Source organism: Thermobia domestica, chromosome 13, assembly GCF_964235325.1.
Source record: "Thermobia domestica chromosome 13, izTheDome1.hap1.1, whole genome shotgun sequence".
NCBI classification, from domain to species: domain Eukaryota; kingdom Metazoa; phylum Arthropoda; class Insecta; order Zygentoma; family Lepismatidae; genus Thermobia; species Thermobia domestica.
In genome coordinates, this window is record NC_137466.1 from 60,788,625 (window position 1) to 60,816,071 (window position 27,447).

General features: G+C 36.0%; 1 protein-coding gene across 2 annotated transcripts in view; it reads right to left on the minus strand.

Annotated features, from left to right (window-relative positions):
* LOC145668168 (cuticlin-5) overlaps window positions 1–27,447 on the minus strand; it is a 255,412-nt gene that overhangs the window by 26,737 nt on the left and 201,228 nt on the right. The gene's annotated exons all lie outside the window — the stretch shown is intronic.

Genomic DNA, 27,447 nt, shown 5'->3' on the forward strand with positions numbered 1-27,447 from the left:
ATTATATTATATTATATTATATTATATTATATTATATTATATTATATTAATCCATATCATATCATGGATTCATCACCATAGAAATTGTTGTACAGCTAATTCTGTCATGGAGTTCTAACTCGCATTATTTATCCCTCATGGGAATATTGCTAGTGTAGTGACATATCCAAAATAGTCATTATTTCAAAAGCATCAACAACGCGCTGCATTTCCTATATCTAATGAACTTTACAAAAGACAGTAAAGAAAATCGCGATTTCATAGAAATATATGGGATACTCAAAGGGTCATTTTTGCAGTAAGAAAAGCTACATACCCTTTTATTATAGGTAACCAATTGTTTTGCTAATGTACGAAATGTTACAGATTTGAAATAGAATATAAACAGCTACCGTTGCCCGAGAATGTGTTACAGATTGGCTCCATTAGAAAAATCGGCCGACATAAACGCTCTAGCAGTCCATTGCAAAAACACAGAATTCAGCAATTCGCTTTTGTTTAAGAGTTCTCATGTGCAGTAACGGTCAAATAAATGGATGTGCTAATAGTACAATCTTGTGAATTCCATTGCATGATCCTAATAAAAGAACAGAGATGTTAGAGGGGTTAGTCCTAAAGTTTTGCGTTATTCTAAGAATGATTAAGACAGATAAGGTGTTGTGTATCTTGGTGAAGTCACACTATTGCTAACATTTTTGGCATATAAATAACTTAACGGGGAGATAAAACACTTGTGTATGAACTTTGAAGCAGTGTTATCATGGACAAAACGAGGACTTGGTGCATTTAATTACATTCTTATGTCTGCAGGACAAATCAGCAGGTAAATTAACGATATACTCGCTGTTCATCAGAATACCTGTTCTTCGTATGACATTGTGAAGTACGTATTTGAAAAATTACTTTGTTTTCGTTTCACAAACGACCAATACCTTGGTTACTGAACAGAAGACGTGGTTGGAGGCCCAGATGGATCAGTTGATCAATGAGGGCACCAGTGAACACGGGAAGAGATGAGACAAAATTTCACGATAAGACAAAGTTTTTCCAATTCAAACAACTACAGTTTCGGAGACACAGTTTTGCACGATATCTTCTCGAGACGCGATAGCTTTGATCATTTGTCCTGTTGGGACTTTTAATGTGAAAAGTAAAGAAATGATGGGAGAAATGCATCGCTCTGGGTGAATATGTAGAGAACAGCGAAAAGTTCACATCAATCTTCAGACAGGACCTTGACCAAGGGCGCCGATCCTGGGGGGCGAAGGGGCCCGGGCCCCCCAAAGCTCATGTGGGCCCCCGTATTGTATTTATGAATATACAATATTTGGTATAATTTGAATGCAATTTGTCTTAAAATCCTCATATATGCGTGAATGCCCCCCCTCCCCAGATTTACAGAGAAATCGGCGCCCTTGACCTTGACGCATTAATATTAACGTTAAACACTTTTCGATTAATTCTCGTAGACTACCTTTGAAACGAGACAACATCTTATCGTACTGTGGCATCTGTGGAAATTAGATAAATCTGGCAGCATTCGTTAAAAGACAAAAAAAGGAAAACGTGTGACTGAAATAAAAAATGCAGGTGTTCCTATAGGATGAATCAGAGTTTTTGTTTTTCATTTTCAGTAGTAATAAAAAAAAAGCGAAATTGTAGTTTTCATAATAATTTCACACGGGACTGAACACGTAACTTCCGTTTACAAGGAAGATTATTTGCAAATGTATGCTAGTTTCCATTTTGAGATTGTTTGTCCTTTACATATATTCGCGTATGATATTTCGCCAATTTATTAATCATATGTTTCTGCCCAGATTTCCTGTAAATTAGATGATAATAACTTAGTTTTACGTGCTGAAAGACCAAGATATTCTTACAAGACGTGGTTGTAAAATAATGAAATGTTGACAGTGAAGACCTTGTATAACAAAGGATAAAAAAAGTAACGGAAGGAAGATCTTTCTTATCAGTTTGACTGGTAACACTGGCAAAAAGATGAAATTCTTCCGGTGGGCGGAAGGAAAACTATGCAGTATACACTTTACATGAATTCGTCAAACGCTAGAGTAAGTAGCCAATTACGAATCTATAAAATAACAACATATTGTATGCTGCTCAAATTTTATACCTAAGAAGCATTTTTGAATGTAAATTTAATAGCAAGAAATACCATTAATTAATAACCTGAAAACATTAATTGAAGGTTAGCCTGTTTAAAATTAAACTTTAAGAATGAATAATATAGGTTGTTACATCACATTAACCTAGTGTGTACTGTCTTCTTGTTAGTGTCACATTGAAAGGCTTGATTAGGGGCGCACCACAGGGGAGGGTCCACCTTATCCGGATTCCCCACAAAACTCAAAACATACATTTGTGCATTTTCTCAATAAAACTATACTTGTTTAACAGGGAAATGATTGATGAAGCATGAAAATTTGACCTTACACTTCGTCTGTACTCTTTCTTTTATTCAAACAATCTAGTTCTGCCATTGTTTTTTCTGAAAATATAGATGGAAGTATTTTACAATTACTTATCGTCTTCCCACATGCAGAATAATACTCGTTTAATACTACATGGACATAGTGGGTCGCCAAAGCTTGGGCTTCCCCCAACAAAAAATTCTGGGTGTGGGTCTGGACTTCCCCGGAATCTCGTAGCACTCGGTCCTGGGCACAGACCTCTTATCTATTCCCCAGGTCTCGCATACACTAAGTTAGTCTACTAGGAACATGCAAGGTTATCACTAAGTCCTAGTACTCACAAGAGGCTATCTACCAGAGTTCTGGCAGGAAAATATTAAGAAACAGCGACTAATAGCGTTAGTAAGTTTGGAAAGATGTAGATGGATGGTAAGCTGAGAAAACCATCCCACGTCTACAATTGTAACATCTAGAAAAACTATGATGCCTAGCTGAAGGCCGAACATTGAAGAGCAAAACCCAGATGCACTACTGCTGATATTTCAGGCTGGACGGAATTGGGTCCACTGCAGGACAGGATAGAAATTGTTTTACCAAAAACTGGAGCGGGTTAGTGCCAATGTTGGTAGTCAGAACTGTTTATCTAATTAAGAGGTCAGTGTTGGCAGGTAAGTTCTTGTTAATAGGAGCTACATTGTGCGCATGCAAATTGGCTAATTATTCAAGCGAGCCTTGTCGTTTAAGTAGTAGATTGTACATCTTCAGGTTTTTCTGTCCCTCGTGTGCCCGAGCTTGATTCCGTGAGAGCCAGTGAGGTTATTGAGTGCGAGTACAAGCGAGTGCGATCCTCATTGCAGATAACGAGCGCTAGCCCAGTGAGGTTAGTGAGTGGAAAATCGAAAAAGCACAATTCTCATTAAAAATAGCGAATCCAAGCTGGAATGAATGCGACCCTAGGATGTTGTGGTACTCATAGAGAAAGTTAGCTCAAACGTTATTCAGGTTAGTGAGTTTGAGCTCCAAAAAAATCCGAATGCAAAACGGCTATCTTCAGTGTGGAGTGACTCAGAAACAACTGCGAGCGAATAAGAGATACAGGAGAACTAGCAGATCGGGGGGGGGGGGGTACAGTCACCCATATAAGTACCCTGAATGTTATAATTCCATTACTTGGGGTCCAGGTACTTATGTGGGTGACTGTACAAGAGGTATGACTGGAATAACTTGGCCTGGTTATGAAAATACATGAGAAGTGTGTTTTTTTTGTATTTTTGAGTTTTACATCACATAGAACTAAACTAAAGTAGTAGATGAGAAACGAGTGACGATGTTGAAATAAAGTTGAAAATACAACATAAAACATTCATGTCCTATTGCACCTGCAAAGACGGGTCTTGCAATCGCCAATGCCTTATACCAGAGATTTACATTTTTTTTTTAAAAAAAAAAAAAGACGGCTCCAGTTTTATTAGACTATTCTACAGACCTCCCAACTCTTGACCCATTAGGAAGTAAATATATTTTTATACATACACTTTGAGCACATACCAGTAGATTTATGTTTTTAAAATATCATAGTGTTAATTAGAATATCCTTAATTTTATATTCGGTATTAATAGAAGAAAGTACATACCATTTTTTTTTAATGATAGAAGGATATAAAGAAAATCTTATAATAATACATCTGTACAAGCTATCATATTATTATTTGTATAATTTATACCTGTTGATAGTTTCAACTATAGTGTGCTACGCGCAATTCACTTGGATTTTATTTTCTTGTCTGTTTTTTTCTTTTTTTTTTTTTTTTATTAATGTTCAACATAAGAAAACTACAAAGGAAGACTTTAAAGACCACTTGTGATCTGCGAACCACAATTTGAAAAACTAAGCATTAGAGCGCTTGTCGTGCTAGCAACTACACAGGGAAAAAGGCAATGATAATGGATCAGGATTAGGAATTAGATTTCTGGACTTTCGGCATCTAAGGCCATTTAGCCCGTCACGTTTGAGGGATGACGTCCCTCGGCGATCAAACTATCTGAGGAAAGGGAAGGAAGAAAGCGACCTGGGACCTATATGTTAGGTACCATCCCAGCATTTGCCTGATGTGAATGAGGAAAACGCAGGGAACCTTCACTCAGGATGGCTGATCTTAAAAGCTTTTACACTTTTTCGGTCGAGTGTCTCCACCGGGAATCGAACCCGGCAATGATAATGGAAAGGAAGGGAAGACGTGGTAGGTTTCAAAGGGTGTGGAGAGAGGTGATGAACCTCTCAATAATAAGAAAAATCTATATATAGAATTGGTTGGTTGGATTTAAATTTAGCGTCCCTTTTCAGTATCAAGGATAAAACTGAAACATGAACCTACAGCTTAACGTGGGATCCGAACTACATGAGCTTCTTCGGTTGGTTAATTGGTTAGTTAATGGAAGTTTAGCGTCCCTTTTCAGTATCAAGAATAAAACTGAAACGTGGACCTACAGCTTAACGTGGGATCCGAACTACATGAGCTTCTTCGGTTGGTTAATTGGTTAGTTAATGGAAGTTTAGCGTCCCTTTTCAGTATCAAGAATAAAACTGAAACGTGGACCTACAGCTTAACGTGGGATCCGAACTACATGAGCTTCTTCGGCTGGTTAATTGGTTAGTTAATGGAAGTTTAGCGTCCCTTTTCAGTATCAAGAATAAAACTGAAACATGAACCTACAGCTTAACGTGGGATCCGAACTACATGAGCTTCTTCGGCTGGTTAATTGGTTAGTTAATGGAAGTTTAGCGTCCCTTTTCAGTATCAAGAATAAAACTGAAACGTGGACCTACAGCTTAACGTGGGATCCGAACTACATGAGCTTCTTCGGCTGGTTAATTGGTTAGTTAATGGAAGTTTAGCGTCCCTTTTCAGTATCAAGAATAAAACTGAAACATGAACCTACAGCTTAACGTGGGATCCGAACTACATGAGCTTCTTCGGCTGGTTAATTGGTTAGTTAATGGAAGTTTAGCGTCCCTTTTCAGTATCAAGAATAAAACTGAAACGTGGACCTACAGCTTAACGTGGGATCCGAACTACATGAGCTTCTTCGGTTGGTTAATTGGTTAGTTAATGGAAGTTTAGCGTCCCTTTTCAGTATCAAGAATAAAACTGAAACATGAACCTACAGCTTAACGTGGGATCCGAACTACATGAGCTTCTTCGGCTGGTTAATTGGTTAGTTAATGGAAGTTTAGCGTCCCTTTTCAGTATCAAGAATAAAACTGAAACGTGGACCTACAGCTTAACGTGGGATCCGAACTACATGAGCTTCTTCGGTTGGTTAATTGGTTAGTTAATGGAAGTTTAGCGTCCCTTTTCAGTATCAAGAATAAAACTGAAACATGAACCTACAGCTTAACGTGGGATCCGAACTACATGAGCTTCTTCGGCTGGTTAATTGGTTAGTTAATGGAAGTTTAGCGTTCCTTTTCAGTACCAAAGCCATATGAGACGTGGACCTACAGTTTTAAGGTGAAATCAGAACCATTCTAATGCGTTCAATGCTCTCCCACCGGGAATCGATCCCGGAACCCCGTGCATCAAAGGCAGGTGTGTTAGCCATTAAACCAACGCGCCAGCGGGGAGGGGGATGGAAATCTAATTACTTAAGGATAGACTAATCTGGAGGAAACATACTGGAAGCAACAATTCCAATCAGAGAAATGAAAAAAAAGTCATAAAAGTAGAACAAGATGTAAGAGCTAGCTTTATTTAATGCTTGTAATTTCTTAGTATTGACAAAATTTAGATTTATGATGTTTATTTCTGTCCCAGCCACTATTGTTGCAATAGGAAGAAAGGCCAGTAAACCCGGAACGGTATGACGTTTAGGAGGGTTTCTTTCTTGTTTACTGATCCTTATGTAACGTTTGTCACGGAGATTTGCCCCTGTGTCACACTGTGATGAAGGTAACGGTGGTTCCACCATCCTCTCCACATTTCAGATGAAACAAAGAAATTCTTATAAGAAAAAAAGGTCCATTAATATTCACAAACTCTTCAAATGCCATTTGAAGACAAAATTTGTTTCTTCCGTTTATTTTGTTTATACGATTTTCTTTTTACGAGTGAAATGATCATATTTCAAGGCTGGTTGTATATATTGTTTGTCTGTGCGTTCAGAATAATTGAGAAAACAGTTTTTCTCGATTAAAAAATAAAGAGAGAAAAACGAAAAACAATCGTTGTTCATTGATTTGCTAGCAACTCTTTATTTCAAGTGCATTTTACATTTATTTAAATTTAACAGGTTTACGTATGTATATTTTCACCTAATCCTTGTTCTTAAACAATTGGCTAAATCTAGCATTTGAAGTATAACTAAGTTCAATTTCCCAATTTGATGGCCAATAACTGGAGAATCAAACGTCTGCACAGAAAAAATAAAATAAAATGAAATATTTGAAAATGAAATGAAATCTGTGAGTTTTACGTCCCACGGTTATGCCGGTTAGGCTAAAGGAGACGGTGATGATGAGTAATGAATTAAATGAAGAAAGTGGGAGGAAACGGGAGAACCTTGAGAAAACCCACGCACACGGTGTTTGTCCACCACAAAGTTCACTTGGCGGGGGCTGGGATCGAACCCGGGACCCCAAGTACCAGAGGTGAACGCTCTACCACTGAGCCACCGCGGCCCGCTGAAATATTTGAGTTTAACGTCCCACGATTATGCCCCGTGAAAGAATTGGTGGAATGAGAATGCGGCAGGAACATGAGTACCCCGGGAAAACCAACGGACACAACGTTGTCCAGCACAAACTTGTTTGATCAGGGATCGAACCAGGGACCCCATGCATCACAGATAAGCGCTTACCACTGATCCACCGTACCCCCCACACTAAAATTATTTCAGATGCGTGCGAAGCAAGTCAAAGTCCGTCTCCGTGCCAAGTTTAGTCAGTATAGTATGAGGTCCAGGCCGGTAGCCAGCCCAAAAATGTATGGGAGGCCCGACAGAAGTCGGGGGGGGGGGAATCCAACCATATTATAGTTCATCACCATATTATACTTCATTTGCAAGCTTACCGTGAAAATTTTAGGGGGTGGTAAAAATTTAGAGGAGCCGGCACCCCTACACCCCTCTTCGATACGGGCCTGATGAGGTCTGTACATTACGTACTATATATACACTCCTTACGATTATTTTTTTCGTAAAAAGGAAACGCAAATAATGATAAAAAGAAAGAAAGAAAGAAAAAGTCTAATATAATGTTGGAAGAAAGACAATAATAAATTTGTAATATATTGCTGGGTAATCTAGGAGCCATGTCCATAAGAGGGAACGACTGAACACACGTAGTCGTATAGGCTAGGTATTGGCGTAACTAGAAGATTGCGCTAGGAGAATCGGAGCCCCTCTGTCAATGACCACAGTTTCAGTTGTGGTTTAATGGTAATCTAGGGAGGGAATGGCTCTCCTCTAGTTACGCTGGTGCGGTAGTATAAGCTGAAGGAAATGGTAATAAATAATTATTCAATGATCCCCACCCGATATTGAACGATATATGAAGGGAGACCGATGAATAAGATAAATGAATGGTGATGAAAGAATTGGTGGAATGAGAATGTCCGAGAAAACGAAAGTGTCCGAGAAAATCCACGGACACAATGTTGTTCACCACAAACTTACTTGTCCTGGAATAGAACCAGAGACTCACACACCAGAGATAATCACTCCACTACTGAGCCACACCGTGCCTCTATGGTAAACAACGTATTCTACATTAAAACGATTTTTACTCGGCGCTTATCCGCAAAAGAAGTAAGACAAAATTGTCGGCGACATGTTTGTTGCCTATTCTCGGCGGTTGAAAACTTTGACCTTCTTGAGGCTTGAGAAAAAGGAGTTGACCAAAAAAATCTACAATTTTGCATGCAGAGTACTCTAACCATGAGAGCCCGCAGCCGGGAGCAAGAGAGGGAAAATTGATCTCCCTGGTTTTTCGAAAGGGATTCGGTTGTTCGAAATACATGTCAGAACATATTAGATTTGGTTACTCGTCCACTACAGTATTTAATATACAGTATTTACTGTAGTTATAGAAGTTATGCAATGTCCGCCAATAATAATTGATTTACATGAAGTAATATGAGCATCAAGGTGTGTATATTCGCGACTTCGCGTGTGTGTCCTTCCCTGCTTAAAAAAAAAAAAATCCTGTGGGCGTTTCTGACTTTAACCCACTGACAACTTTCCCGCAATTGCTCAAACGAAATTCGAAAAAAAAAAAAAATCAACTCATCTTACTGCACAAAACAACAGCAATGATGTGTTAGAAAACTTACTCCATACTCCAAGTAACCATATGAAATAGTTTATTTAACCACTATCGTTTACTCTAAAATTACGTAAAGTTGAAGTAGCAGCAGTAATGTGTGAAAATGAACACAACTCGAGTAACACTGAGTCATTGAGTTGAATTGACATATCCACATTTTACTGTATAAGTGTTCATTAAGCACACATTCCCACACACTAGAATACAGAAGTTTATTTCAAGGCTCAAGGAAAGTACAAAGCATATAATTTAGCTTGTATAAAGTTTCTGTAATGTCGCATAGTAAAGAGACTAATCTCCTTAATATACTGTATTTGCATCAAAGGATGACGCATAACCACATGTTGTCATTTAATGGATATTTTAAAGTATTGAATTAAATTGTAAGTATTTTTCGGCCTTCTTTTCTAGTGAAATATCACGTGCCACCGTGTACATAGAGCAGTGCTCGCCGAACTTACGAACCTTCTGAGCTACCGTGCCGTTTCTAAATCCTACTGTGAGCTACCAACCAAAAGAACTACCAACTTTTTATTAAACAAATTACATTTGTTTATTGCCTACTGGCAACACTGATCAACATTAATTAACCGGAGAGCTAACGCAATCTACCGAAAATGTCCCCACGAGCTACTAGTAGCTCGCGATCGACGGTTTGGCAATCACTGACATAGGGCAATCTCTCGCTTTCTAGGTCATATTACCTGCAAGTGTTTGATTAGGAAAAACTTTAAAAAAATCTTCATGCCTACATATTCAGTGTAACTTGGTAAAATATATAGCCTAGTACATGTAGTATTTTTTGGAAGTATCTTTCGTCCAGCTACCTGAAAGTGGGGTTCTGATAAGAGTACCTAGATAATTATTTTTAAAAAATTGGGGAAATATCTTGAAATTATAGATTTTGATATAGAGAATGATGTCATTTGAAACCCTGGTTCATTCGAAAGAGAATGATGTAGGAACCATGAACCTAAATTAATTAGGCCATGAGTCTCAGCTTCCTAACTGAAAATCACTATTTCTTTACAACCTCCGTAAGTTTAAGAGAGATAAGTCTGTTTCATGAAAGACCATACAAAGGCAACTCTGTTACTTGAAAAACCATAGATACAGAGGGATACAGAGATACAAAGAGACAGAATGAGGTCCAAGTTCCCCACTCCCTCTAGCTCTTTCATATTACGTATTAACTCATTGTACCCCTTGGGAATTTAAGTTACCACGGCAATTTTTCGTCATAGCGCAGAAATCCATAGATTGGCATTGCTGGTTTTAACCGTGAAGTAACTTTGGAGTTTCTTTCGTCATAGCATTGTTGCATTTTCTTTTGTATGATATATTGACGCGAGCTTAGTACTGTTTTTTGGGTACAATGTCTTTTGAGGAGAAAGACTCAACTGGATTGATTTGAAAGATTCCAAAAGGAAGGATTGAAGGATTTGAAGGATTGATAAAGGAAGGATTAATTTGATTTTAATTGTTATGTTTTTGCAGTGTATTTTCTCCCTCAAAATTGTAACTTTTCAAAATATTCCCTTTTTTGAATATGTATGTGCCTGTTGGCAATTTGTTGCCTGGCTAAAAAACACGGAAAAAATAAATATTTTTCAAAAATATTCTAATATCTATTTTAGAGTACTATTAGGACCAAATAGGCGAAAAAAAACTTTTCAAAATACCAGTGGGGAATTCTGGGCACTAGTGGGTTAAGGTGCCTATTGTGGTGTACTTGTTTGTATATGTAATTGAAATCTCTTGTTAAGAGCATTGGCTAATCAAAATGCCTGTCACTGCTAAATAAGATACACTTTTAATTATAATGGAAACAAATTTAAATGATGTTAAAAGGGTTGCTAGTACATTTAAAATGATTTATTGAAATATAATGACAAATAAAATGTAGTTACAAAATTAATAATTAATTAAAAAGTGAAAGCTAGTTAATTGAATGTTTATGAATTAGATGGGAGATATTTTTTATAATATGGCAAGAATTTAGAACATTTTTTATTGAATATTACAATTCAACATTTATTTAAATTATAGGATAAGTGGGATAGTCACTTACAATATTATTTGGCAGAAGAGACTAGAAGATTTAACCTTTGATGGGCAGGAGAGATTTATTTTAATGTTACCAACGATGGAGACTTTTTTAAAACCACTGCCTTGCTTCTCCACTGTATCAACTTAACCCCGAAGTAAATTTACGGCAGTTTTTTATATGAATCGTGTAACTGTGTTTAAATTCCTTTTAACCTATTTTTGTTGTGACCCACACACCTACAGAAGTTACGTAGCATAGAACAATTTTTAGAATTTTTTTGTTAGGTGGAGACTTCTGGTCTCTTCTAACTCAATAAGCATTGAGAAATTCATTAATCTCTGGTTTTTTCCACCTGTATGAAAATATTTAAAATATATTACTTTTTTTTCGACTATGATTTTTTACCACACTATTATGACCTATTGATGTTCGTGAAAGATAGGGTTACCAGACGTCCGTATTTGGTAGAACAAGTCCGTATTTATAAGGGTAGTCCTTACGTCCGTATTTATTTTTGAAAATTTGAAAAATGTCCGTATTTTTTTATCTACAGATGATATTCATATAGTGGTATACTTAATATTACCCCTTGGTGTTTCTATTTGTGCCCAGAAGCCAAGTTTGTTAGAAGTTGACGAAACTATGAGTTGTGTAACAAAATTGTTAGCATTGATGATGTTAAAATATTTAGTCTGTTTATAAATTTGAAAAACTACATAATAACACAGATACAAGACAAAACATTCATTGAAGCTCCACTGCACAAAACGTAGGCAAATTATTTCAATACCTCTAATATTGAATGTTTTTCCGAACTATTAAAAGTATGTGAAATTTTCCTTTCAATTCTTTTGTTAGTGCACTCTGGACTAAGGAGCGCAATAGACTGAATGTTGACAGGTTAAATGAACGGTTTGCATGAAGTTTAACTTCAAAAATTCACAAATAGTCAGTTTATGATTACTTTTGGAGAGGAAGGACTTGCTGCAGAAGATTGACTCGTCAGAAAAGTACAAAAAAGTAAGTAGGCCTACTGTAATAGATCACTGCACTGTATATACAATTGTGTATTTAATCGGAATAAAAACACAAATTGGGTTTTGGTAGGCAAATGAAACAGCATTCCCTGTTGAACAGGCTGTGATGACGGTAGCTTTAACTTCTTAATGGAGAGGGCAAGCGGAGGAACAGAAATTTTTCGAGGACAATTATTATTATTATTATTATTATTATTATTATTATTATTATTATTATTATTATTATTATTATTATTATTATTATTATTATTATTATTTTGTATACCGAAAATGAATTTTATATTACAACGTTAAAATTACATGTCTGGGGTCACCGGGAGACACTCGCCCTCTGTTCCTCTCTGAGCTCCCGCGACTATATAGTTAGCGTCTTCAGTTCGTGAGATCTGGATTCGATTCCCGGCGAGAGCTCATGTGGTTCTGATTCTATGTTAAGCTTAGGCCCACGTCTCATATAGCCTCGCTGCTGAAAGGGACGCTAAACTAAAACTCAATCCAATTTTCTTGCCTCTTTGGCGTCGTCACTGCACATCCTTGAGGAGAACGATCAGAGTGTACATTGCTTTTGCTGAAAGAATGATCCTCGTATAATCCAGTGACTTAATAGCTAATGAAATGAGTATGTATATTATTGTGACTCATCTGCATTCTCAGCTTCACGAGGATTAAAAGGATTTGTAACGATATACATTATTGCATTTCAATGTATGCAGTATTTTAAATATGGCACATTGCCTCAGAAGAGTGTTAAATAAGATTATAGTTGTATACTTTAACCAAAGTCGAAAGCAAAATCTTACATGACCTATCATCGGGATCGGATTTACCACTAGGCTTAGACTCAGGGGCATTTATGTTAAACGGAAACTTAATAAGCAAGATAATATTGCAGAAGTTGAATAATGCATTATTATTATTGTTATTAAACATGATTAAAGTCAGAGCAAACACCCTCCAAGTAACAATTCCTTTAACGGGTTTATTTTCTTCAATTATTGGTGGTTGAGGTCTTAAAGATGAGTGTGATTTTGCAGTAGACTGTTGCGTAAAGGTGGTCGCGTGACGCTGTTGTGCTAGAGCTCGGCGCGCCTCCACGCAGCACTCCTGCGTATATACCCCTCATTCCCATTACACTCACCTCCGAACCAAAATTCATTAAAACTTGTACAAAAATGTTGAAACGAAACTGTGCATAAAATACGTTTATTATTATTATTATTTTTTTTTTATTTTCATAAGTTTTGCACATCGGACCGAGGGTGGGAAATACCTTCTGGCCTAGGGGCAACAAACACCTTTCAGCCTAGGGACGGGAAAACATTAAACCCGGCCCTGCCTATCATTCGTTATTGGTCGTTCATGGATTTCTTAATAGTTCGCATTTTTTCGAATAGAAAGTGATAACCCACCCATAAAGCACATCAAACACTTATACGACACCCATACGTGATTTAACGCCAGCTTACAGTGTAATTAGTCCTGTATCAAGTGGAAGTGTAGAAGATAAATAGAAATAAAAACATAATCTTATTAGAGGCATTGTTTTCATACGTAGCATGTGCACACATCACTTTCATACATGATGTATTGACAATGTAAGTTGAGGAAGGTACAGTTTGTATTTTTTTTTTTAAAGTTACTTCCTCCAAGCACGAAATGGTTTCCACTTCAAATCCACTGTTAATTGTTTATGTGCACAGCGTAGCACAAGGAACTAAGTAACTCTAAAACACCCACAACAATTATCGTAAGAAGAATTGCATAATCCATTAATTAATTAGTTTTGTTTTCTCTATATAAAACTTGACAAAACATATTTGCTTATCTATAATCGTGTGTGACTTCTACGTATAATCTTATAGGGTCAAGCAGAGCAAGTGGAGTTAGTATTCATCATTTTCATTCAACAAATATCTCCACACTAATTAAAATAATGCCGGCCTGAATCATCACTTTCCAAGTAAAAAGATGTGCCATTAATTATATTCCCATATACATATCGGCAAAAGTGTCATATTCTATCCCAATCCTAACTATATATAAAACTACGTGGGAGACCCGGGTTCGATTCCCGGCGGGAGATCATGTGGTTCGGATTCCACGTTAATCAGTAGGTCCACGTCTCATATAGCCTCGCTGCTGAAAGGGATGTTAAACTCACAATCAACTCAACTCACATGAACTGACATAAAATAACGAGTACTTCCTGTTGACGAGGAAAGTTGAGATTTGTGGCTTTTCGGGACTAACCCAAAGGAAAATTGCCAAAAGTGAATATTATTAATTTTTAGGGGGTCTAAATGGGCGATGAAGAAATTCCCCATGTTATTTAAATGGGCCTTTTTTGACCTATAATCTCATGTTCTAGGTACCTGAAATTGGAATAAAAACTTGAAATTCGGTATGCTTGTATGTATTCGTTAACGTTACTTAATTGTCACTAAAATAAAAATTTCCAGCTTTAAAGTGATTTTATGGGGAACTGAAAAATCTTTTCCATGTTATTTATATGGGACATCTTTTGCACCCCAAAATTATTGGGCACTTCCTGTAGGGCTACAATGATTAAATTTGACATGATTCGACCTTTTCCGAACTAACTGACAGGAAAATTGCCAAAAGTGAACATTTTTAATTTTTAGGGGGTCTAAATGGGCGATGAAGAAATTCCCCATGTTATTTAAATGGGCCTTTTTTGACCTATAATCTCATGTTCTAGGTACTTGAAATTGGAATAAAAACTTGAAATTCGGTATGCTTGTATGTATTCGTTAACGTTACTTAATTGTCACTAAAATAAAAGTTTCCAGCTTTAAAGTGATTTTATGGGGAACTGAAAAATCTTTTCCATGTTATTTATATGGGACATCTTTTGCACCCCAAAATTATTGGGCACTTCCTGTAGGGCTACACTGATTAAATTTGACATGATCCGCCATTTTCCGAACTAACTGACATAAAAATTGCCAAAAGTGAATATTTTTAATTTTTAGGGGGTCTAAATGGGCGATGAAGAAATTTCCCATGTTATTTAAATGGGCCTTTTTTGATCTATAATCCCATATTTTAGGAATATAAATATATTCTTGGAATTGGAATATAAACTTGAAATTCGGTATGCTTGTAAGTTTTCGTTACCTAAGTAAATCGTCAACAAATATATATATAGTGGATTTATGAAAAGCTGAAAAATATTTTCCATGTTATTTATATGTAACTTCTTCTACACCCCAAAATGTTTTATTTTTCGAAATCTTGTTACCCTTAGTGGCCATTTTTGGCTAAATGTGTTTAATATAACATAGAAAAAATTTCAAAGCGATACCTCAATTTTTTGAGGTGCCGCCATTGGCCTGAATTCCGAAAAAATGATAAAATCGCTGATTTTTAATACAATACGTAAAATATTTATTACTCTATACAGTATTACCCTGAGTAATAATTGTTTTCCAAATAGTTGAAATATAATGAGAAAAGAAATTTAAAATCGATAGCCCTTGTTTATGAGGTGCTACCATAGCTTTGACTTGTGGGGTAAATAGATAAATGTATAATGTTCGTGTGTGGCACCTGCCTCCCCTGCAACTCAATTATCGAAACAAATGGATTCGCCTTACTCAGACAGAACAATCGGTTTGAAGTGAATTATCAAATTTAAGCAGTGTTGCCAGATCTACTGATTTTGCAGGAGATCTCCTGCTTTTTCTACGTTCTACTGGTCTAATGCGAAAGAAAATAAAAAGTGAACAATCTCCTGCTTTTTCCTTACTTCGAGAAGTTGAAGAAATATTATTATTATTTATATTGAATTTTCAATGTTTCCTTATATAAAAAGACGAAATTTCTCTGTTAGAATACACAAAGCTATGTAGAGCATATAGTTATAGAGCTTTACTGCATATAATTTGAATCCAAAGAATACAACTGTACGTCATTCTCTAGATGCATTATGGTTAGCGTTCTTATGACTTTCTGTAAGATTTACAAGTAAGTGTTGTTTAAATTGGGACTTGGGCTGGAAGAGTGGCTTAGATCGTTTCTCCCCGATCGTCAGCAAGAAATCGTCTTACGCCACGGTCACGTGTGACTACACAATATCTACGTTATCGCTACGTGCATGAAAAGACATTTTCCCACTCCAGTGTGCTCATTCACTACGTTTTACTTCACACATGTTCGTATCAAATAATATTAATATAAATCGGGACTTTTCACTTTCATTTGCTCAACGTAGTTCATCGGAAATGAATTCTGAATTGATTGTTTTGACTACTGCCCTCTTAATAATGGCAAATTTTATTGCCCCCCCCCCCCAACTGAATTTACATACAAATGCCACCACTGTATGTGTCTACTGCTTTCTCCTGATTTTTATCTTCGAATCTCCTGCTTTTCCAACTGACTGGTCTGGCAACACTGAATTTAAGTGTTATGCTTTTGCAAGTTTGGTAGCGTTGACACGTAATACTGTTTTCTTGCTTGATTCTATTGACTACAAGACTGTGGTTTTCTCCATATACTTTTGTGAGTGCAATTGTTTAGCTTGTATCAACATGGAATTGGAGAATAAGGCTCGATTACGGTCAGAGGACACAAAAACATTATTCACGATGTCATTGGGTCTCCAGAGGAGTTTAGTTGTGTTTAACTACCTACAATAGAAAGTGTGCTGAAACAATTCCGGTGGGAAAAAGGAAAACAAAGAATTATTCAAGTTCTAGAAAATATCCGCCAGCCAAGGACATTATTTCCATAGTTGCATCTAAAATAATTCAAGTTTCGAAGGAGTCATCGATATGTGGAAAAGCTACTTTAAGTCAACAACGAATTGTTACCTTACGAGAAAGTTCGTCAGCTTCTAAAATCATTAAAAAATCCAACTCTAAATGTGATGCAAAAATAGTACAATTTCAAAAATTTGCCACAGAAACCTTATTTGATATTCCTTGGTGTGAATGTGTTGATCCACTGATTCACTGTAAATGTGAAAAAGAAAGACGAGTGCTAAAGCTAGAGGTGTCATTTGTTTTTGACCAAAGAACAAAAAGGGAAATGATTATAGGAGGAATAGACAAAAGTGAATCAAAACGGCTTATGAAGTGGTATAAAAGACCCCCCCCCAAAAAACCCCTGGAAATTAACATTTAAAACAAGCTGAACAAACTTTAAACGAAGACCAAGGAAATCTACATTAGGCGAGATGGGTGACAACTGGTAGTAGAATTTTGCATCTTTACATCGGGACGGAAAATCTGTCAACAGAGCTCAAGATTATGGTTTCCTACATAATGGATATTTATGCTTCTGTATGGTTCTATATTAAAAGTGAACCATCGTGCACACAAGGAGCTAAACATTTATGGAGACTTATGCCATTTTTTAGATCTATAGATTCAAATACTAAATCTATCATAGATCCAGTGATAATACGAAATGCATGGTTTAGTTATCTCGAGGATATGCTTCAGGCAATGATATCGGACACAGGTGCGAACATAAGAAGGCTCGGTTGGAGAAGAATTTTGAAAACAAGAACATTATCTTTATCTGTCAGTGTGAGAGAATTCAAAGTTCCTGAGGTCAAATTAGACGCAAAAACCTACATTGATATGATAAACTGGTCTGAGTATGTCTTGACGGAGCCACTACTAACACAATATCTAAGCAAAGATGGAGCTGCAACATAACATGAAAGTTGCCACAGTTCCAAGTGAAGAAATAACAAGTTTTCCTTGCCACACAATCAGTAGAGCGCACGATAAAATTAGTGACAGAAGAGGCTAGTTCTGTGTGGGGTGCAGACTCTCACCATGAACTTAATTTGGCAACTTCAAAATCTCGGGAGCGGATACCACAGTTCACAAAGAAATAAGAATACAAATTAAAAATGAATAACTGAACGTAAATATTAGACAACGTTTGAGAACCAGTAATCTGCAACTACAAAATTAAAGATAAGTCCAGGAGTGGGAGGGAAGGCGGAACTCGAACTGCAGCCACTTCATCGTGGTGAGTTCGGGTATTTCCAATATAATCAATTTCCTTGGAAATGAGCTGAGTGCTGCAGGAACTACAATGTTGTATCTCAGCGACTGTTCTGCAACTTTTAAAATATTACACGTTTTCCAAATGTATGAAAACTTGAATACATTTCATTTTATTGATTTTTGACATCATTGTGTCTGATACCTGACAGAAAAATCACTAACATGTTTAAATGTTTTTTTTTTTTTTTTTTTTTTTGTGAAATTCTTACAAATATACATTAATAAACAAGATCATTGACTTTTCCCCTATAGTTCAGAGGGATGATGGCAACTCAAAAAATTGAAGTAGAGACTTGAAATATTTTACATCATATTGGGACTGTCTGGAGAACAATTATTACTACCAAAGTGGAACCTAGTATAAGATGATAATATTTCATTTACTGTTCTAAAAAATCTACGATTTCATAATTTCTTCTGTTGTGCCCAGTTCCAGCCGTTCCTTTTGAATTGCTAAGTGCACTCGTACTAATTGTCGACAGTAAAGGTCTGAGTTTATCATTCTGCCCGGTGGCAGCAATTCGTAATGCACAACGCCCTTCCAATCCTACCAAACGTACAGAAGGTAGGAATCAGTTAACATTAGAGTCAGTGTGAGTTCTGCGTTGCCACATACTTTGGTGCTTCTCGCCATGACCACAATGTTTTATGCACATTGTTGTCGGAGATTATCCACTTTTCTTCATTTGTGATCAATGGCTTCAAGAAATGAGTTCGTTATTTTTCAATACAGATTCACAGATTGAAATTCGATCGAGTAAACATTTTTAAGTCAGATTCTGTGGCACCCACGTGTCAAGCTTCATTTTCTGATCAGCTTTCTCCAAATGATTCAACACTGTTAAACACGACTAAAGTCTATTTGATACAACTTGTCCCTTCTGACAGTTACTTTCCTGTTTTTTCCCTTCCTGCACGTGTTCATAACAATCAGGTAAGAAGAAGTGTTTCTATGGCAACAGCACGTTCAGCCAATCATAGTGGCTCATTTCTCTCGCTCTGCAATGGCACCAATTTGAATATAAATAAATGCACATTGTTTTAGTCTAATGTCAACTTGACTAGTGAACCTGCTGGTTATTGAGAGCATTCTTTTTAGTTCTTTTTTGTGTCATTTAATTTTATAAAACTGAGATTTACTTGCAGTGAATAATTTCATGTTTCAATACCCGACACAAAAGCTGGCAACACAGCATTGAACACCACATGAGTGCAATGAGCTGTCAGAAGGGACAAGTAGTATCAATTGCAGTATAGGTACATGTCGGTCTTGCTCAACTTTTGCCACAATCTCATCCGCGATCGGAGTTTCGCCATTGATCTTAGCGACCGCGAAAACTATGAATTCGACGCTAATATCAGTCGTTTTCTACTACTTTCACATGTCTCGGTAAATGCCCCCCTGAGACCCCCTGGTTCGAATTAAAAAAAAAACCGCTTCACCTTGGTCTGGGGCCTGGACCAAGGTATCCGTGATCAAATTTTGTTAACTTTCGATCCACTCGTCTGGTCTACAGGCCGCACACAGACAGACAAACACACAACGAAACTATTTATTTTATTTATATTTGATTATAAGAATTCCAACACTTTTTTTTTTGCGCATTTACTAGCTTCAATGTAGCATACAACGATGTTGCATACCACGCTGTCAAATGACGTTAGGCTTGGCCCTCTGCGACTCATATATCCTGAGATTTGGGACCCCAACACCATCTTGTGCGCGAGAAGCTCAATACATTTTAGACGTCCTGGCATTAATCAATGAACGAGATCCTTCATTGCAACTAATACCATAATAGTTTCTCATTATGGGTATCGCATTAATTAGCATAAATTCTGTACTAATTGCTCACGTTCTCTTCGTTTTAATTCGTAAACTCAGTACAAACGGACGAACTCGTCAGATAGGTATAATATGTGTTCCATCTTTCGATTTTTCTTTTTGGTTAAACGCTACAGAAATGAAATAAGTAAATCGGACAATTACAGCATTAAAATGTCATTATTTGTTTGAAAATTGTTATAGTGATGAATATTGTTCTAATTATTGTTAGAATTACTATTAGAAGAACGAAAAATTGTTAGAAGAACTATTATATTGACAGTTACCTGAAGCGAGCGTAGCGAGCTTCTAGCATTCGAGTTAATCGGTATTTGAAGGGGGATACGGTAGCTCAGTGGTAGCTTATACTTCTCTTCTCGTTCGTGGTTTAATATACAACAAAGTGAGTTTGTGAGGAAAATCATTGTGTCTGGGAGTTTCTTGAAATTCTCACATTTCCTTCTACATTCTTTTATATATATATATATATATATATATATATATATATATATATATATATATATATATATATATATATATATATATATATATATATGTGTGTGTGTGTGTGTGTGTGTGTGTGTGTGTGTGCGTAAAACCAAAAATTTCAATTTCATTTTTCAATCGGCATTTGTGTGTCTGTCCATCTGTCCGTTTGTATGTTACACGATAGAACTCGTAAAATTATGGAATTTTAATGAAGCTTGGTATCGATTATTATGCAAAGTGGCGCAAGTTGTCTTTGAGGTTTTATAATTATCTACCTGCATTGAAATTAAGATAAGTCAAGAATCCGTGAACAGATTATCTCGTTTATTCTATTTTAAACAAATTTCATAACTTTCGTAAAAAAAAAAAAAAAAAAAAAGACCAATGTTGATATGATGTAATTTTCTTGGAAGTTTTCTCATAATCCACACTGTCTATACTTAAATTCAGACAAGAATAATGTGTTAATTTATCTTCCAATGAGATATATATTATTCCTTTTGTAATTGAGAGGGTTAGCGCAACAGTAGTCTAACCCACATTTTTAAAAATGAAGAAAAATCAAGTTAAACTTAAATACATGTGTTTTTTTATGTAATATATGTATGTACAATGTATGACACATTCAACTACTTGTTCTTGCTTTTGGTATATTGTACAAAAAACCACATGTAATTAACTTTAACTTGATTTTTCTCCATTTTTAAAAGAAGTGGGTTAGACCACTGTTGCACTAACCCCCTCAATTATAAATGCCTCAAAAGCTTTCGTATTAAAAATATTTAATTTTGATGCAGTATGATGCATATCTTTTTAAACAGCTTGGGTTTAAAGCAATCGAGATTGAGAGTCAGTTTATCTCCTTCCATCCCCCGCGATTCAGAAAAGTCTTCCGCAATAACTTTCGTTGAAATTAACCGAATTTGATACAATATGGTTATATATTCTATGATCCTTTTTCGTAATCCTTACTCGTGGAGGTTCAAATGAGTCTATCGCCCGCATGTTGCATGATATCTTTCATAAAAAAAAAAAAATATTGTCGGAGTAATATGGCATATATTTTTTCTGAGGTTTCAAATTTTCTCCACTGCTTGAATTTGAAATCGGCCGATAATGAAAGGTGAATTAACTCCCCCCTCCACCACATTGATTCTAAATTATATTATGCAAACTTCTCATTAAAAATTTCTAGTTTTCACGAAACAAAGTGAAATTCGTAAAGAAAAAAAAAACTTATGAAAATCTTCAATAATTGTAGTAAGAAAACTTTTTGTTTGCTTCTACAACGCACAGTATCGCTGATATTATTATTGAACTGACAAAAGTTCAGCTGTCTCACTCGAATATCATTATTGAGCTGACAATAGATGTCAAGTCGTCTTCCTAGATTATAGTTGTTATTGTTATTAAGCTGGCAATAGATGTCAAGTTGTCTTACTGGAATATTATTATCGAGCTGACAATAGATGTCAAGTTGTCTTACTGGAATATTATTATCAAGCTGACAATAGATGTCAAGTTGTCTTACTGGAATATTACTACCAAGCTGACAATAAATGTCAAGCTTTCTTATTGAAATATTACTATCAAACTGATAATACATGTCAAGTTGTCTTACTGGAATATTATTATCGAACTGACAATAGATGTCAAGTTGTCTTACTGGAATATTATTATCAAGCTGACAATAAATGTCAAGCTTTCTTATTGAAATATTACTATCAAACTGATAATACATGTCAAATTGTCTTACTGGAATATTATTATCGAACTGACAATAGATGTCAAGTTGTCTTACTGGAATATTATTATCAAGCTGACAACAGATGTCAAGCTGTCTTACTGGAATATTATTATCAAGATGACAATAAATGTCAAGCTTTCTTATTGAAATATTACTATCAAACTGACAATACATGTCAAGTTGTCTTGTTGGAATATTATTATCGACCTGACAATAAATGTCAAGTCTTCTTGCTGGATTATTATAGTTATTGTTATGGAACCGACAATAAATGTCAAATTGTCTTCCTGGAATATTATTATCGAGCTTATAATAGATGTCAAGTTTTCTTACTGGAATATTATCATCAAGCTGTCAGTAGATGTCAGTTCGTTTTATTGGAATATTGTTATTGTCAATTTGTCTTACTGGAACGTTCATTACTATTGAGCTGACAGTATATGTCTAGTTGTCTTGCTGGAATATTATTATTGAGATGAGCATAAGTCAGGGGTGCCAATAAGGAAGGGGAAAAGTGACGCGAAGTGTGTCATTGAAATTTCAAGGGTACAAGAAAAAAATATTTGAAATAATTAAACGAATTAGCAAGTTTTAAAAATAATATAAACTGTATGATTATACAATTAAAGCTTTTTATTCAACAGCGTACCCAATTCGGGTAAGGGGGAGGCGGAAATAGATAATAATACAGTAATATCTTGGCATATGACCCCTGTTTGAGTTCCAAAGGAAGTTTCTCTTTTTAAAATAATATAAACTTGATTAGTCCACATGGTTACACGAACTCGAATGATTTTAACAGTAAATACACTAGATTTTAGGATAAAATATTAACAAAAGCGATTTGTCTAGGACGCAACTTTGAGAGAAAACTAGGAAAAACTTACGCAGTTTTCGTGAAGTTATGTGTGTCTGATAAACTTAATCAGCTGTATTTTACATCTTGAAAGAATTACCTAGAAGATATGCAGATAGCTTCCCGCTGAAGAGACTTTATTATTGACTAGCAGCGTTCACCCCGCTTCGCTGCGGTCACCCCGGAACGCAATAAACTTTGTTACTTAGATAATTTTTACTTTTTCGCTTTCAACTGATATGATAAAAACCATAGAAGATTACAGTAAATGTTAACATTATATCGCCTGTCATTTATGTTAACCCGCCCCGCTTCGCTGCGGTCACCCCGGAACGCAATAAACTTTTTTACTTAGATAATTTTTACTTTTTCGCTTTCAAGTGATATGAATTGCAGTAAATGTTAACATTATATCGCCTGTCATTTATGTTAACCCGCCGAGTGACACGGTCATGCGGGTTGCATATAAATACGTTTATTTTTATACCTATGATGAACTAACAAAGGATTTGTACGTTATGGACACTTGAATGGTCAATTATCTCAAGACACTGGTAATTAAAAATTAAAGTGATATGATAAAAACCATCTAGGGTCCAAATCCTAATAACCCCCCAAAAATGAAAGAAATTGGTTCAGCCGTATTAGCGTGATGAGCTAACAAAGGATTTGTGCGTTCTCTTTTATATAATAGATTAGGAAGTTCTCTCACGGAAAATACTGAGGAAAATATTTTCCATTCCTTCATATAGAATTCGTCTGTACACGGAAGTCTTACATAAAATTCGAATACCTTGTGTGGGCATCTTAATAAACCACCTCCACCTCTTTTTCTTTCTTTCTACGTCAAACATCAAAAAACGCTGATACACTCCTTCAAAATATTTAAAATAAAAAATCCGTGTCAAATTTCATGTTTCTAACCTGAAAGGATTCCAAGCAGTGGCGTAAGTAAAGGCTTGGGGGCCACCCCGCAGACAGCGTGGAGTGAGGCCCCTTTTCTACGTCCTACTTCACGAGTTGGGGCCCCCTGATGGCTTGAACCCCTAGCAATGCGGGGTCTGCGGGGCTCTTATTTACGCCCCTGATTCCAGGATGTGAACATATTATAAGAATTACAACCTCCATTTCACACTCTTCTATGTTGAAAACCCAAAAATCCATCCTTACTCTTATCTAATGTCAAAAATCCTACGTACTATCCAAAGTTAAAGATTTTTAGCTTAAGCAGTTTGATCTAAGCATTTATCACTCACTCAACCAGGACTTCTTTCGTATATCCGTAGATATGTGAGTCAAAAAGCTCATAGAAGGATATTCGCAATTGTAACCACTCATCTACTACGCTTCAGTAATAACAAGTAAAGTCAAAAGTGAATTCGTACGTCAAAGAGTCCATCCCGAGACCTGCATCAACCCAAGATAATCTGACAAGAAAGAAGAAGCAAAATAATAAAAAAGTAAACATTGGCACACGCACATCCGTTGCTGTCAATTTATATCCTCATTTCATTTCACTTTTCCTTTCCCAAATAACGATCATTACATCAAAAAGGAGAGAAAAAATCACTTAACGTGTTCAATGATCTGATGGAGCTTCTTTTCACTGCTGAGCAGAGAAGAGGTTCCTGACTCCAACAAACAGAGGAGCACTTCCCGGTTCCTCCCGCCCGGGTCACCAGCCTCCCATTTCGTTCTATACAGTCTCAAGTCGTGCCGGAAATAATCACGAAAATATAGGAAGAAAAGGGCCAATTCAGGGTTGCCAAGTATCAACATCATGAAAGGGGAATAATGATTTTGAACAACAACAACAAAAATATATTCTACAAAGTCTATTCCCTCACATCTTCTTTGTTTTCGTAAATTATAGCGAATAAGATTCAATAGTTTTGCATTTGTTGGGAAGCATATGGAAAAAGACATTTGGGAAGTGAGCAAAGATGGGAAAATAGTCTAAAGTAGGATTCTTGGATTGGTGAATAATAGTAATCTTAAACAATTAATTTGGCTAGTAAAGAAAATATTGAAATATATGTAGATAACAAACTACTTCCGAGTAGTTAGGAACACACGCAAATTAGGGAAAATGTTAATAGTAAAGAAAAAATACTTGAATAAATATAATATAGAACGTAGCTACCTATAAAATAATGTAAATTTAGATGGTAGCGTCAACTTTGCCACTATGAAACATTAAATACTGTTTTATTTTATCCGGTTCGTATGCAGTATATAGTGTTTATAGAATTTCTATCTCGGAATACACTATATTCCTGTCGTATTTTATATTTCAATTAATAAAATTGACTCAATTTGGTTAGCTGATTTGGAACATTTTTCGTTTCGCTTTCTTGCCATACAGGATGTATCTTTTCAAGCCACATATGCACTGGAGACAGATAATGGATTTCAAGCTTCCCAAAGTAATATAACATGTAGTGGATACGATTTCCGGTCTTTCAAATTATTCCATACGAGATAATGTACTAAGCATACACATGTTTTCATTTATTTTCTCTTGTCAATTGTAAATGAGAAAAAATAAATAAATAAAATGCAGTAAATAATATTTCATAGATTAGAAGGTACGAGAATTTTTGGACGGGATATGATCCTTCTAGTTGCGTGTGTGCAACTAACTAACTTGTTGAGGACATATACTTGCTCCTGTGGCAGGTCTAGAAGGTAAAAACTGGGGGCAGCCAGAACCCAGACTATCGTAGGTATACCTTGAGTTTATATATATACTTCGAGAACTTTCAATAATATATAAACAATAGCTTAAATTATTTTTGTCAATTAAAACGGTTCACTGCTTTTTCTGTCTGCTTCCAGCACTGATTGCAAAACAACATATCCACAGACTATCTCTAGCGTAAAATTTACTAGAATTGTCACCAGGGGGACAATAGCTGCTCTACCATCGCGGAAAGTATGTATACAAATAACCACAACGAACAATACAAGAAAATAATACTCTTCAAACGCAACGGGCAAGATAAAAAAATGTGTAGCCAAATTGTAACGAAAACTCGTTAAAGGTTAAAAAAAACTGGGAGCTTAGGCTCCCCGGCCCCAGGCTAATTCGCCACTGAGCTTCCACGTAAACGGATGGAGTCTCTCTGAGATGGAAAATTTATAACTGCCTGAATATCTGGTTTGATCTAGTAATAATTAGTACATAAATGAAATCAACAGCATGCGTCTATGAAAAGTATCATAATTAACATATCGAAGGTATATCAAAATATGGTTGGAGGAAAACAATTATTTTTTTCTAAATGGCGTCTAAAAGCAACTTTTTTTTTCCAAATATAACCAGAAATAAGTAACTGAAAAGGTGCTAATTGCATCAACATTATGGAATACATGGAAGAAACAAGAATTCAATTTAGTTTGATTTAAAATAAAGTAGTGCAGAAAGGTAATTTATATTAGAAGTTTTAAGGAGCTGCGGAAGAGAAGAATGTCTAAGAGAGGAAGTTAGTTCTTAGCGGAAAAAGTTAAGGTGGTCTTTAGGCTTTTCTGGGTGTTGTGAAAATTACGAAATTGGAGAATTTTTCTTTAAAAAAATATATAGACCTGGGAGAGTTGTTTGGAATTATCATATGTTCTTATGCGTAATATATTTTGACCACGCCAGCTGGAGTGTTACTAACAACACATGATATATGAAAGACACGGGGGGAAGGGGAACATTTTCTAACTTTCGAGAAAACTGAAAAAGAAAGTTCAACATTTTCATGCAGTTCAATGTAATGACATATTCGAAACAAGCTTTCCCTGCCATCTACAGGTACATTGCCGAAATTAAACTAAATACATACTGTTCTGTGGTCCCATCCCGACTCATTCTACCCAGGGGCGTCATTTCAGACTTCGCTTGAGGGGGGCAAGAGCACCACCGACATAAGACTTTCACGTTTGAAACTAATAAATTAGTAGACAATCAATTAAAGTATATCTATCCCTCAAATTCTTGGAGGAACAATTGTCCCCTCCTACACCCTTAATTCTACCTAATAACTTAATTTCACTGGAAGTGGCGCTTATTATTGTCTACCCCAGAGCACTTATATATAGAAATGTCACTGTAACACCGTTCCAACTTCCGTGTTCCTTCGTTCATTCACTTAGTTCTTAACACTACCAGGGGGTTATTTTCACACTAGTCAACACGACTCTTGTGGCAAACGAGTAACACCGAGCCTGTATTAACAGCAACACCATATTCTTGGTAAAATTGAAATGATTTTTATTTTTGGTTTAACGTTTCAAGTTTATGCCCTTTATGTTAAAGGAGACGGGTGGTTAATGAAAGTGAGTGATTGTGAATTTATTTTATGTGTTCTGCCACTGGGAATCGAACCCGGTACTACGTGTATCGAAGAGACACGCGCTAGCCACTAGACTAGCGGTGAGGGCACCGTACCCCTCGTGTACAAGTAACACGCTCGAGTAGTAATCATGCTGGGGTCATTCACCTGTATTAACAATTGGGATGTATTAACACCAGCATACTTTAGTGTGTGAACAGATTAACTTTTTCCGGATCCAAATAATCAAATGACCTGCAACAAAGTACACTAAAATAAAGATCTCTAAACTAATGTTAGCAATATTGTTATTAATAATGCAT